Source organism: Dasypus novemcinctus, chromosome 27 (assembly GCF_030445035.2).
Source record: "Dasypus novemcinctus isolate mDasNov1 chromosome 27, mDasNov1.1.hap2, whole genome shotgun sequence".
Lineage (NCBI taxonomy): Eukaryota > Metazoa > Chordata > Mammalia > Cingulata > Dasypodidae > Dasypus > Dasypus novemcinctus.
In genome coordinates, this window is record NC_080699.1 from 28334920 (window position 1) to 28349880 (window position 14961).

General features: G+C 40.5%; 1 long non-coding RNA gene across 3 annotated transcripts in view; it reads right to left on the bottom strand.

Annotated features, from left to right (window-relative positions):
- Positions 1-981: 981 nt before the first annotated feature.
- LOC131276349 (uncharacterized) overlaps positions 982-14961 on the bottom strand; it is a 33087-nt gene continuing 19107 nt past the window's right edge. For 2 of the 3 annotated variants that reach the window (XR_009183861.1, XR_009183862.1), the window contains exon 3: positions 1870-7070. This is a non-coding gene — a long non-coding RNA (uncharacterized lncRNA). Of the gene's footprint in view, positions 1379-1869; positions 7071-14961 lie in introns of those variants that run through there. The other variant, XR_009183860.1, reaches the window with a different exon arrangement.

Sequence of the window (14961 nt, forward strand, 5' to 3'; positions counted from 1 at the left end):
AGAGTAGTTAATATTACAAGTCTTGAAGCTCTACAGATCTAAAAACTCAAATACCAGTTCATTCACTTATTATCTATGTAACATCAGGTGAATTACTTAATATATTCTCTAGGAAACAGGGTTGTAGAAGTACCTGCCTCACAGGATTTTTATGAAGATTAAATGAGAAAAGGTAAAGCATTTAGTACTTCTAGCATATAGTAGAAACCAGTAAATATAGTATCCCCACAACTAAACCGAAGTCTCATATTTTTTCCTACTATACCTCATGACCTTTTGATACTTCCAACAATCTCCTTTGGATAAGATATAAGACAGAACTGTATCCTCCACTCAGTGCTACAGTAGAGTGTATTATAGCAAACCAAAGGGATATTAATGGCCTACCCTCAATAAAAGGTGTACTTTTGGGGTATTTTCCAAGAGTGGTGCTGATTGATTTGCCTTGAAACATTCATAAACTCTTGCCCAGTCCCCAAGTGACCAATTATTGCACCTGCAAAATGACTCAGCCAATTGGATTGTCTTCCTAATTGTGGATCAGAGTTTTTCTCCAGGTAAAGATAACCAGTCTGTAGGGGGACAGAACCCAGGAGTCCAGCCTCATTAGCACCAAATGCTAAGCAATTGATTTAACCAGTCCAGGTTCACGTAAGCTTTTATTCACATGTACCAAGTTTATTTTTTGATTCTGAATGGAAGATTCTGTCTCATGATGGAATTAATTAGGCTCTATTTTTGTTATGTTCCAGAATAACAGCTAGAAAGAAATTTTAGAAACTGGGTTGTAGTGTTTTTTAATCTTTTCATTCACATGCATAGCCTATTAAAATACCTGGAGTTTGGAAATGAGAGTGCTTATATAGTAACCCTCCTTGGTGGTGGGCATGCTGGCAATGAATCAAAACCCCAGCCAAGTTCTGCAGCCGTAATTTTATTTTGATTTTAATTAGTATCAATTAGGACCAAAAAATAGGCAGTCTGGATAAACAATGTGAGGTTGGATTTAACAAGTAAATTAGATATTTTGCAGAGAAAGGGGGAAAAAATCAAGGGATCCTCTACTTTCTTCCAGCACCCCCCTCCCCATCCTCCACTGTTGCTGCTGCTGCAGGCAACTCAGACCTTCAGAATGGTTATATGTGTTCACATCTCAGAGAGATGCCCACATCTGTTTACGGGTCAAAGGAAGGAAATGTATTCAGCTCAGATTGCTTCCCCACGTGCGTATATTGTCTAGTATTGAGTCCTCATGTATCAAGACCCTTTTCCCTCCATTTCTTCAGGATTTATGATCCAGAGCCCACTGAGAAATTCTTTCTTCTCTTCTCTTCCTATCTTCCGACTTCTGGGTCCAGGTTATCTTGTTAACAAGAAACTGCAATAGAACACATCCCATGGTGTGCTGGGCAGCACATATAGATATATACACATATCATATATCCATGTATTTATTAAAATTTTACTGATATAAATGATGTATAGTACCGATATAAAGGATGTATACCATATTGCGTGGCCTAACCCTCTTCCGACATGGTCATTTTGGTAGCTAGTCACATAGGCAGTGACAGTGGGACTAAGGGAAGAACGGCTTGCCTACTGCTTGCTACAAACGGTGCTGTACCCTAAACCCAGGGTTCTTCGGCTACACCTTAACTCACGGCATGCAAAGCCATCATGTGAGCCTACTGTCTTGCCCTGGAGTCCGGCATGCCCAAATTCAATCTACCAACATTATATCACTGAATGCAGATAATGCAGTTAGGAAGAGATGAGCAGTAGAATATCATTATATAGTATTTCCATCACACAAATGCAATAAATTTAGATAAAATGAAAAATGAATAAGTAGGAAGCTATGAGTAATTAGTATTTATTATTTGTTTTTAATGTAGTTCATTTAATTGTAAGTTCATGTAATTAATTTTAAGAATGACCATGTTTAACCACCAGCAAGCAAAATTCCTGAAAATTTAACCATCATTGTTTGCAAGTCCAGACAAACCAGTCACAGTATAACACTGAATAGATCCATCCTGGTGGCCATAGTGTCTGTGTGCATCTTTTTTTTTTCTCTCTCTCTTTTTTTTTTTTTAATGTTACATTAAAAAATATGAGGTCCCCATATACCCCCCACTCCCCTCACCCCACTTCTCCCACATCAACAACCTCTTTCATCATCGTGGGACTTGAATTGCATTTGGTGGATACATTTTGGAGCACTGCTGCACCTCATGGATAATGGTTTACATTGCAGTTTACACTCTCCCCCAGCCCACCCAGTGGGCCATGGCAGGACATACAATGTCCAGCATCTGTCCCTGCAGTACCACACAGGACAACTCCAAGTCCTGAAAATGCCCCCACTCTCTTCTTCCCTCTCCTATACTTCTTAATAACATCGCAGATCTTCAAGGGCTCTAAAAATGAAGTAGTAAGATGTCCTGGAAATTGAAACAGATAGCCTCTCCTTTTCACAGAGACCATATGTCCCCACCAAATACCTCCTGTCACTCATTTGTGTGTGTGTATATCTTACATAGATAGTGGAGCTTCCAGTTTCAATGTTTTACACATTGTTGAGAATGTTTAATCAGAAACTGAAGAGTCCAAGTCAAATCAGATGAATAGAGGCAAAGTTTCTAAACTTGAAATGGAGGAAAATGTGCCATTGGCTTCTCAGCCTAATCTGTGCTCTATGGGTTTGAGTAAACTTAGTCCTAAGCCTTTGTTTCCAGGGTCTCCATAATAAGACCAATGAACTCTTGGCTGATTTACCTCAATTCATTGGTTGACCTGCCCCTTGTGAAATATGATTCAAGTTGTCTCTTTAGAGTTTCATGCCTATATTTTAGTCTTTGCCTTTAAGAAAAAGAAATCACAGGGGAACATGGAGTCCTAATTAGTGAATATCAGGTAACATTCCCCCATATACTCTTCAGCAAAATTCCATCAATCTTTCCTCTGAATCAGATAGCAATACTCAACTGTCCTCCCTCTGGTGTCTGCTACCAGGATAGCACTGGAAAATTTTCCCCAGGCTCCAGCCATTGGTTTCTTACTGGTGGTTTTATTCTAAAAACATAAAAGATAAACAAAAAAACACTGGTAATTCAAAGTTATTCATTTCCAAAATAGTCAAGTGAATTCTTTATAAGAATCAACTAACAAGCATATATGTATATATGCATATATGTGTGTAGCTGTGTTATACAGTGAGATTATATGTACTATATAAAGATAATATTATCCAATTGCTGTTGTAGATCACCCATAATATATTTTTAAGCCAAACTCCTTTTTCTCTGCTCATGTGATAAATCAGGGCCAGTAGTACATTTTTAGCTATGGGAAATCTTGACCGACTTTGTATGACATGGATTTATATGTGTGGGAACACACTTTCAAATCACTTTAGCACCACCTTCGCCCACCTTCAGCCAGGGTAATCCTCTTTATCATTGGTTCTTAATGCCTTAGACTGACATGAACAGCTTTTTAAAATTCTGAAGCCCAGGCCACAACCCAGGCTAATTAAATCTTCATATTCTTTTTACAGTTTTCTAGATGAGTCCAATGTGAAATCAAGATTTGAGCACCACTACCCAAGAAATCAATGAATTAATGTTAATAGTTCAGAGTATCTACTCTTCCGTCTTTCTTTCTGTGCTCATACAAGCATTCAAAAACAAGTATATTCAAACAGAGTTTTCATTAATTAGAAAATAGCATATTACTATGAACAGTAGTCTGCAACTAATTCTTTTAACCTAAAAACTTACTAGGGACATCCCTTTGGGTCAATATCTATATATATATATATATCATAGGAATAATTTTGTTAGGATAGTGCCATTTTCAAAATAGCATTTTGAGACTAATAGTCGGGTAGTATCTTATAGGAAGAATTAGAGAGCAAAATGGTCCAAAATCTCATAATAGAAGGCTAATAAAACAGTCCAGGAGCAAAAAACCAAGGGTGCAAATGAAAGAGTCAGCAGTGAAAATAGAAAGGGATGAACCAATGTAGGAATTATCAGGAAGAAAGGGCCATTGACCTTAGTAACCACCTGGAAATGGGAGACAAGGAAGTAGGAAGAGACAAGGGTAATTTCAGAGGTTAAGCCTGGAACCCTACAATAATTCACAAGAGGAAGTGTTTATGAACGTCAGTCAATTAAGGAAATAAAAGTTAGTTTAGTTTTATACATGTTGCCCTCTCCCCTCCCTCAGACATGCAGGGTTAGGAACGGGGCTAGAAATAACTTGAGTACAGAGTGGTGTTCGAAGCATCTCCAAGAGGAGTGTGTTTAATGTCAACTGAGACAGGGAGAGGAGCAAACACAGAACTATGGGGTACAGCAGCACCAGGGGGTAAGGGGGAGGCAGGTGCTTGAAAATGGAGGTAGTAGTGAAAGTGGGAGGAGAACAAGGGCCTAGATAAGCTAAATGGAGAATTTGGAATGAACAGTATTATGGAAGCTAAAGAAGATAATTCCAGGAGTTCCAAAGGTATTCATTGTTGCAGAAGGACCAAGGAGAAAGAAAACCATCAAAATTGAATTTTGTAATTACTAACAGGTAGTCCTCGGCAATTTTGACCAGAGTGTTTAGTGCAATGATAGAACTACATACTATATAATGATGGGGTTTAAGAGAAAGACATGATGACAGTAAGGGAAAATATCACTTTCTAGAAATTAGGAGTGAAAGGAAAAAGATAAATGAGGTAGCTGAGAGAATATATGGTATAGGGGTTAAGCACCATTTCCCTTCCTCCTCCCCCCCCGCCCACCCAAATACAGATTTGAGAATGTTGGCAGAGGAAATTCAAGTTGAAGAGGAGTGTAGGGGACATAGAGATTTTTTTTTTAAATGAAGGTTGGTCTAGAGAAAGCAGGAAGAAATACAAACAGGCAGATTAGCCTTGGAAAGGAGGAGGGAGGCCTTTAAGTTAGAGGCAGAAATAAAAGAGGAACTAAAATTTAGCAAATATTCACTGGGAAACTACTGGGCAATGGGGATTCAGCAGTTAATAAATCAGCCAATGAAATCACCTGTATTGGGACTAAATTCAGTGGAGGGAGGCCGACAGAGAATAAACACATGCCCAAACACACACAAAATGAAGAGCACATGAGATGGAAATAAGTCTAGGGAGAAAGGCAGGGAATGGGGATAAGAAGCATAGGCGAAGTGAATGCCCTTGAAAATAAATGACTCAGGAAAAGTTTTTGTTCATAAGGCTTCACCTGAAGTGAGTAAAAGTAAACTGACCAGTATCTGGGCAAATAGTCTCCCAAGCAGAGGAAACAACAATTGCAGCAAGACAATGTGGTGATTACACCAGTTGAAGAGGTGGGGTAGTATCAGAGAGAGTCTAATGTCTGGGGAAAGATGAGAGAGATGGGTGGTGCCCATTTATTCAGACAAATAAGACGCGGGAGAGAGAAAGGAGGAAGGAAGAGAGGGAGAGTGGGAGGGTGAGAACTGAGGATTGAGTGGAGCTGGATCATGTGGAACAGCTCACTCTTCTAATCTCTAATGGGAAACTGATTTATCAAGAAACTTCTTGATAAAATAAATTTGTGTGTTACTCTTATCTCCTCCTTTATATGATTAGCCCATGGGGCAGTTTGAAAATCTTTTATGAATCCCAAAAGAAAGAGATTATGTTTTTGAACTGATCCATTTCTGTGGGTGTGGGGCCTTTTGATTGTACTGCCTCATTGAGGCATGAACCAGCTTGGGTCTCCGCCCCCTTGCTGGGTCTGATATAAGTGGAGACAGAGAAAACGAGCGACAGGAAAAGGGAGCTCTGCCATATTTGAGCTGACCATGTGAGAGGAGAGTCCAAGTTCACCTACAGCTGCAGAAAGGCAGAGAAACCCTGAGAGACTGAGAGAAAAGGCCCAGAAAGAGACAAGCCTCATGTCTGGATGCCTATAGCTGGGCTTGGGGTGATGGTCGATTCTCGAGGGGAAGGCAGGGACCTTAGCAGAAATTATCTTATTTCACCATGTGGCATGACCCTGAGAAAGCATCTCTGCTGATCCCCAGATTTGACCATTTCATGGCCTCAGAAATGTATGCTTTTACCCCAATAAATCCCCTTTATAAAAGCCAACACATTTCTGGTACTTTATATTAGCAGCCCTGGGGCAAATTAAGAGAGGTAGCAGTTAAGCCTGCATATTCCACACTTCTTTTGAAATATCCCACTACACCTTACACATTGTCACTGGTTTCATATGTATTTGTTATTATACTGACTCTTTCCTCGTAAGCCTGAGGATGTATTTCTTTACCTCTGTGGCCCTGGCCCACCTTTTTTTTCTCTCTCTCCCTTTATTCTTTTTAAATGTTACATTCAAAAAATATACGAGGTCCCCATAGAACCCCCACCCCCTCACCCCACTCCTCCCACATCAACAATCTTTTTCAACATCATGGAACATTCATTGCATTTGGTGAATACATTTTGGAGCACTGCTGCACCACATGGATAATGGTTTATACTGTAGTCTACACTCTCCCCAGTCAATAGAGTGGGCCACGGCAGAACATACAATGCCCAGCATCTGTCCCTGCAGTACTACCCAGGACAACTCCAAGTCCTGAAAATGCTACCACATCATAACTCTTCTTCCCTCTCCCTACCCTCAGTAGCTACCATGGCCACTTTCTCCACATCAATGCTACAATTTCTTCCATTACTAATCACAATAGTTCCATAGTAGAATACCAGTAAGTCCACTCTAATCCATACTCTATTCCTCCAGCCTGTGGACCCTGGGATGGTGATGTCCACTCCACCTCTATATCGAGAGGGGGCTTAGATTCCACATGGGTGATGGATACAATTCTCCTGCTTGCAGTTGTAGGTATTCTTGGCTCCTTGGTGTGGTGGTCGAACTTTTTCACCTCCCTGTTAGCTGGCCGGGGTAAGTCCAATAATCCAGAAGGTAGGAGTTGCAAGTCTGCTGAAGCTCAGGGCCTGGGTGTCACATGGACGGTCCAGAGATTCAAGTCTCCTGATGGCCCACCTTTTAAGTATGTCAGTAAATCTGAGATTTAAAGAGACCACAGTCAAAAAATAAAATAAAAAATAAAAAAGAGACCATTGTCATGTCTTCCATTGTCTAGATGGGCACAGGAATTCTTTCTCATTGGTAGGTCTGGGGATAGGGGCACAGCCTATGTAGCTCAGTCTGTCTCTCTTTTGGGGGTCAGTCACCAGCAGAGAACATGTGTTCTCCAGGCCTGAGCTAAGTCCAGCAGTAGAGGGTCTGCCCTGCAGGGCTGGGGTCTACAAGTATCCAGCACTGCCCGAGCCTGGGTGTTCAGTCTGCCTAGTTCTCAAGTTCAGTGTTAGTTGTCACTCTCCTAAGCCATGTTCTCCAGCAGTTCCATGAGTAATAAAGCTGATGTTTCTACTTCTATCTACCTGACAACTCAGTGTATGCTTTGGATGGATTGTACAGAGCATGGGACTATATGACACAGAGAACCCTGTGGAGGAGGATGGACTGTGGTTAACAGAACAAATCTGAGAACAGCCTCTCAAGAACCATATAACAAATGTACAATACTAATACATGATGTTAACTATAGGGTGGTTTTGGGAAAAAATACACCAAATGTAAGCCATAGACTATAGGCAGCAGTAATATTTTGATGATGTTCTTTCATCATTTGTAACAAATGTTCCACAACAATTCAAAGTGTGGGTGGTGGGGTGATGGATGGGAGTCCTGTACATCATGCCTGTTTGTAAACTCACAACTTTTCTAATTAAAAATAAATAAGTAAAACAAAATAAAAAAGTAAAAGGTAAATGGGGATATTATTTATAGAGTACCCTAACAACCCAATGGCAGAAATCACAGGAACCCTGTATCAATGCCATCTTGACACTTAACTACATGGTGTCCACAGATATAACACTAAAACCAAGGCACTGCCCAGAACAGACCTATCTGTGCACAAAATTATGTCATTTTTCTACATGGATAATGAGAGAATTCTTGTCTATACTTGAATAGACAACTGAATATTATAATTGACAACTACGGACTTTGTTTCCCCAATACCCTCAATCATTTTTAGCGGTCCCACTAATTCACAGGGGTGGATAGAATACTTAAACTAAGCCACACACACAATAGTTCATTCCCTGATCCAAGAAGAGGATCCAGTGGTGCTTCAGAGGTAATCACCGGACATTGTAAATCCTCACAGGGCCCACTTGATGGAATAGAGGAGAGTATGGGCCATGATGTGAACCAATGTATATGAGGTGCAGAGGTGCCCAAAGATGTACTTACCAAATCCAATGGATGTGTCATGATGATGGGAACAAGTGTTGTTGGGGGGGGGAGAGGGGGGGTGGGGGGGTGGGGTTGAATGGGACCTCACATATATATTTTTAATGTAATATTATTACAAAGTCAATAAAAAATTAAAAAATAAATAAATAAAGTAAAAAAACAAACAAACAAAAAAAAAAAAAAAAAAGAAGAGGATCCAGGACCAAGCCTAGACAAACAGCATTCCTTAGAATTTTCCGTACCTTCCTACTCAGGGGTGAGGCTGTGAGCCCAGAGCTGCAGACTGCCAAGCCCCATCCATGTGATGAAGTCTGCCTACACCAGGACAGCATTAACCAAAATGTCAAGAAAACCAGCTCAGGGGCAGAGGAGGAAGCCCAGAAGTGTTGTAGTCTTGCTTTAGTTGTCCCCAGTTGCACCCTGTACTTCTTGGTGACGTCATCCAATATAGGCCTCTTTTGGTTTACGATAGGTCAGGTTGGGGTTTTGTTACATGACCTAAGAGAGTCTTGACTAATACAAATCATAATCAAGACAGGAATCCCAAATACTAGGGCTGAATAAATGGGACTAAATATCAAGTCCTAACATTAAGGCAAGCTTGTAATCAGGAAACGAATCTGGGAGTCAGAAGCCAAGGAGATAAGAAAAAGGTCAGGGATTATTGTGCAGGTCATTTGTGCTAGTTTTTAAGCTATTGTCTCTCAGCTTCAAACCTACTCTTCCAGACTCTAATGTGTGATGCTGGGGCTTGAACTCAAAAAACCTCATTTCTCACTTGCCAGGGGAATTCTTTTTGGGCTCTACCAGTAGACTGTGAGGCTGGAGGAGGGAGAAGGGGCTTTTTCATTCCTGTTTACTGGCTGTTTCTGGAAGTGTTACCCAAGCAAAAGTTCTTCATCTCAGCAGTGGCAGTTAATTTGGGTAACAATTGATCCAGTTTCCTGGTTTTTCCAACCTCACAGAACCAACATCAACATTAACATGGACCCTTCAGAGATATCAGTACCAGCTGAGCAGTACCCCATCAGCTGTCTGAGTCCCAGTTCTACAGAGCCCCTACCGTGAACTCTTAAGTCACCGACAAGAGAAGAACACCTTCCTCTACTGTCTCAGCCCCAACTCCACGTGACCGTTCCCCTAAGCTTGTTCCTCTCCTAGGGGAGCAATCCTAGGGGTGGTTGCTGATTTCCAATCTCAGTATTATCTTGCTATTCTTTCGTTGTCTTTTCATTCATCCAATTTCTACTTAGCAAATTCCTAGCGTTTAATTCACTGGGCTTAAAAACTGAGGTATTTTCTGTTTTCTAGACTGAACTCTGTCCAGGATTGTGTTTACGAGTGAAGGAGGCCAACAGCACAAGTGCCAGGCTCCTAACTAGGCAGGAATCTTGGGAAGATAGAGAATGGACATTGGGGAGGAGATGCTGGACTTCAGACGTAGGTAGGTTCCCTCTTATTTGAGGGGAAGGACTTCTAAGATTTAACTCACCTTTTCCACGTGATAAGTGCTCTACATACGTTATCTCGTCTCATCTCACAAAGTCCATGTTTTCATCATTTCACTGATTAGAGACTGAGGATGAAAGAGATTATGAAACCTGCCCACTGCCATCCATCTAATAAGTGACAGTTATTAGGATCGAAATCAAAATCAATCTTATTCACTCTTTCTGCATCTGGAATCTGTCAGACCTATCTCCAGAGTTTCAGCCATAGGACAACCAAAGCCCAATTCTGATACCCCTTTTGGCACCCATGCCTGAGACAGCTGAGCCCTCTGACTAAGATGCCCTGTCAAAACCTGACTATCCATTCAGGGCACTAAATGATACTTCACAACAGCAACTGGGAATGCTAGGCAGCTGCAAAAGGGTAGAGTAGGTCTGTCTGATACATGGCTATAGTTGGGGTGGGAGTCAGAGTGGGAAGAAGGAACAATTAGAACCATACAGGTTGAACCAATTAGTAGAAGAATTCAGCATAACTGAATACTCAATAGGAAGAAAGCCACTTGTTCTAAATGTTAGCACATTCCTCACCATTGTGCAGTATCTGCCTCCAACAAGCAGTGTGAGCTTGTGTCTTTCTGAGCGTCATTCAGATCAAATGGCGGTTAAGACCCTTTCATTTTGTAAACAAATGCAGCACTTTCTTAGACACTTCGACTCTCTGGTTCCTGTGGTTCAGTCATTTTTAGGAGGACCCAGCCATGGTCAGTGCTGACACAAAACAGGAATCAGAATTCCTGGGAGAGAGACTGACCTTACTACTTACTAGCTGTGTGGTATTGGAAAAGTTGCTTCATCTCCCTGAGCCTCCCCCTTCAAAAAAAAAAGAGAGATGTTAAAAATCGCTGTCAGGGAGTGGGTGTAGCTCAGTGGTTGAGCACCCTCTACCTATGTATGAGGTCCCAGGTTTAATCCCAAGGACCTCCTAAAAAGGAAAAAAAAAAGCTATCCTGTGTTTTAACACGTATAATTTTCCAGACACCATACTAATATTTGACCTGTACTGTCTCAATCAAATCATCACAAATAGTCCTATTATTATTCCTGTTATAAAAATGAAGAAACCAATGCTCAGGGAGTCTGCTGGCCAGCATAAAGTTCATAGCTAGTAAGTGCAGAATCAGAACTAAGAAAATGTATTTGTCCGTCACATGTTCTTGGCATGAAAGAGTAACTGCCCTTTCAACTGTAAACAACTAGAAACTAGACAAAATACATGAACAACTATTTTCAGACATTGAACTATAGCCAGCATAGGACTGTACCCATGAGAGAAGGTAAGAGCCAGTGAGCCCAGTGTTGGCCCATCTTTCTCCCTAGAAACAACATCCAGGCTGCTACACAGGGAACCCAAGCAGAGCCCCAGGTTTTTCCTGAGTTACAAAGTCAAAACGAGAGTTCAGAGGCACTAAGGAAGATGGAACTTGTAGGGCAGAGTATAGGAAAGGAAGGACCTCTGCAAAGAAAGAGCTCCAAAAATCTACATAGGGGGAGCAGGTGTAGCTCAATGGTTAAGTGCCTGCTTCCCATGTACAAGATCCTGGGTTCCATGCCCAGTACCCCAAAAAAAAAAAAAAAAATCTGCATAGGAATTGCCTCAAGTCTTTGGCTGAACACTAACCTGCACATGTGTAAGGTGAAACTCCACGAGGCAAGATGAAAATCACCTAACTTCCAGGGAGATAACAGCCAAGAGGCCCTATGTGAGAGACACAGGCCTAGGAGATGTTTGAGTATCCACTAACCAGAAAGGAGAGACCTTGTTAAATATGCAGGGTACTGCTCAAGAGCACCAACAAAGTCACACCTTATTAGAAGGACTGAACTAGTACCAAAGTAAACCCTCAGAAGTATCAAGTTGATCCATAAATAACTTAGCAGTATACCAAAATACACCAAAACATTTTAACAGAAAACAACACAATGCAAACACTCAGCATGACATTCATGGTATCTAGTATCTAGTAAAAAATTAATAGGCTTGTGAAGAAACAGTGAACAGGAGAAAAATATCAGTCAATAGAAAAAGATCCAGAAATAACAGACATAACAGAATTAGCAGACAAGGGTTTTAAAATAGCTATAATATAGAAACTCAATAATTTAGAGCAGGAATTGGCAAACTTGTTCTGGAAAAGACCAGAGCAAATATTTTGGGCTTTGCAGTCCACATATGGTCTCTATCACATATTTTTCTTTATTTTTTGTTTTGTTTTACAAGCCCTTTAGTAACGGAAAAATCATTCTCAGCTTGCAGGCCATACAGAAAAATACTTGGGTTGTATTGGGTCCTCAGATCACAGTTTACCAATAAGGATTGTCTTTGATTTAAAAGAAAACATAAAACGAGAGAATTGTAGGAAGATGGCAGAGTGGGGAGTTTCAAGACTCAGTCCTTCCACCAGAACAACTATTAAACATGCAAGAACTGTCTGAAACAATTAATTTGAAACCCTGGAGGTCAAAAGAAACACTGTGCAGTACCCAGAGAAGAAGAGGCTAATAAATTACAGTAAAGAACTGTAAATTGCTCTTTCCATGCAGCAGCTACCAGTACCCATTCCTCTTGTGGCAGGCAGCCATGGGGTACAGTGCCTGGCTTGCTCACTGGTGACAGAAAAGGACATAAAAACTCTCTTCCCCAACACCAGGGGTGAGTACAGCCAATCACTGACCACAGCTTTTAATTAGCAATTTTGGATTGCTTGGGACCTGGTTCTGAGGGCAGGCATGGTTTCAACCCACCCAGACAAAGGCGGTGGCTGCCATTGTTACAAACCACCCCAGATAGGTGGTATCAGTGGAGACTTAAGGACACTTCATCAGGGCTGCGGGGGACAGTTGGTAAAAGAGATGCCTTTACCGAGCAGGCCAATAAAGTTCAGCTTTGGGGAATTAATAGAAGCACTTGAAGTCGTTCTTGACTCCCACCTCAGGGCACTGTGGAGACGTCTGCGCCCCCTTGTGGGTCCCTGGCCCTGTTTCAGCTGAGAACGACTGATGTGAGAGAATCCTTTCTGGAGTGCCCCTCCTCCCAGAATTTGCCCATCAGGCAAAAGCAGCTTGAAACAATGAAAGGAGTAAAGGAAACTACAGAGGCAGAAGGCCTGGGAAAAGCCTTGCCAACTTGAACACCCAAGAGAGGGAGGGCTGTCTCCTGGGAAACAGAGGGGACAACCAAACTCCTGTAAACAGGGGAACTGCAAAAGACATAACAGGCAAAACCCCAGGACAAAAAGAAGATGGGGAGAACCCTACACCCTCCATTCACCTTGGGCAGACCTTCCTGACAGGAGGGCTGAAGCTCACGAAAGCCTCTGTCTCAGCACCAGCAGGTTGCAAAATAAGAAACGGACATCTTAGACAATAAATTCCAGATTTAACATTTTTAAATACTAAAGGGTACAGTGTCCAACAAAAGAGTACAAGACAAAAAAAAAAAAGAAAAATATAATGATTATCCATCCACAGGAAGAGGATAAAAATTCAGAAAGTGAAAATAGCCTAAGGCACCTCTGGGACACCATCAGGTATACCAATGTACACATTATGGAAGTCCCAGAAGGAGAAGAAAGAGAGAAGAAGGCAGAAGGAATATTCAAAGTGCTAATGACAAAGAACCTCCCAAACCTAGCAAAAGACATGAATATGCACATCCAAGAAGCCCAGAGAACACCAAACAGAATAAACATGAAGAAAAATACACCCTGTCATATTTTCATCACATGATCAAATGCAAAGGACAAAGAGAAGGTACTGAAAGCTTCAAGAGAAAAGCAACATGTTATATACAAGGGAGTCCCATTTAGATCGAATGCCTCTCTCTTATCAGAAACTATGGAGGCAAGAAACCAGTGAGTTGAAATTGTTAAAGTGCTGGGAAAAAAAAACAACTTACAACCAAGAATTTTATATCTAGTGAGATTTTCTGTCAAAAATGAAGAACAGATTAAGACATTCTCAGATAAGCAAACCTGAGGGAGTTCATCACTACTAGACCTGCCCTACAAGCAATGCTAGAGAGAGTTCTTCTGACAAAAAGAAAGCACCTAGACAGTGATTCAAAGTGGCATAAACAAACAAAGACTTGTGGTATAAATGCCAGTAGAATTGTCATATATTGTTTGGTATATAATTCTATTTGTTTTCTACAGGTACTAAAATGCAAATGCATAAAATTAATGATAAATCTATGATTTTGGACTTATAATACACAAAGACATAGCTGGTAAGTAAAACAAAGGTGGGGTGATGGTGGGGTATAGGAAAAAATGTGTTTATGCTACTGAAGTTAAATAGTTATCAAACCAAATATAATTATTATATATTTAGTATGTTAAATATTAACTCCATGGTAACCACAAGGAAAATAGATGAAAATATATCTGGATAGAAAAGAGAAGGAACTCAACATAAAACAACACAAAAAATCAAATAAGTATAAAAGTAGGCATTAATGGAAAAATTGGGTGGGAAAAAATTGTGTAAGATATACAAAGGCTAAATAACAAAATGGCAGAAGAAAGTCCTGAATTATCAGTGGTGATTTCAAATGCAAATGGATTAAACTCTCCAGTCAAAAGGCAGAGATTGGTGAAATGGGAAAAAAAGAAAAAGAAAAGCATGACCCAACTTCAAGACAGTCAACTTAAATTCAAAGAAAAAAGTAGGTTAAAAGTGAAAGAATGGAAAAATATATATACCATGCAAGCAGTAACCAAAAGAGAGCTGGGGAGGCTATACAAATATCAGATAAAATGAACTTTAGGTTGAAAACAGGTACATTGGAGAAAGATGGTCATTATTTACTGATAAAGTGGACAGGTCAACAAGAAAATGTGCAATTATAAATACATACTCACCTAAGAGCAGAGCTCCAAAATATATGAAGCAAAAACTGACAGTTTTGAAGAGAGAAATTGACTGGTTCATTAATAATAGGAGACTTTAATATACTGCTTTCAATAATGGATAGAACATCTGGTCAGAAGATCAGTAAGGAAAGACAAGACTTGAACAATACTCTAAACCGACTAAATCTTACAGACGTGTATAGAACACTTGACCCAGCAAAAATAAAATACATATTCTTCTCGGGTTCATGGATCATTCTCCAG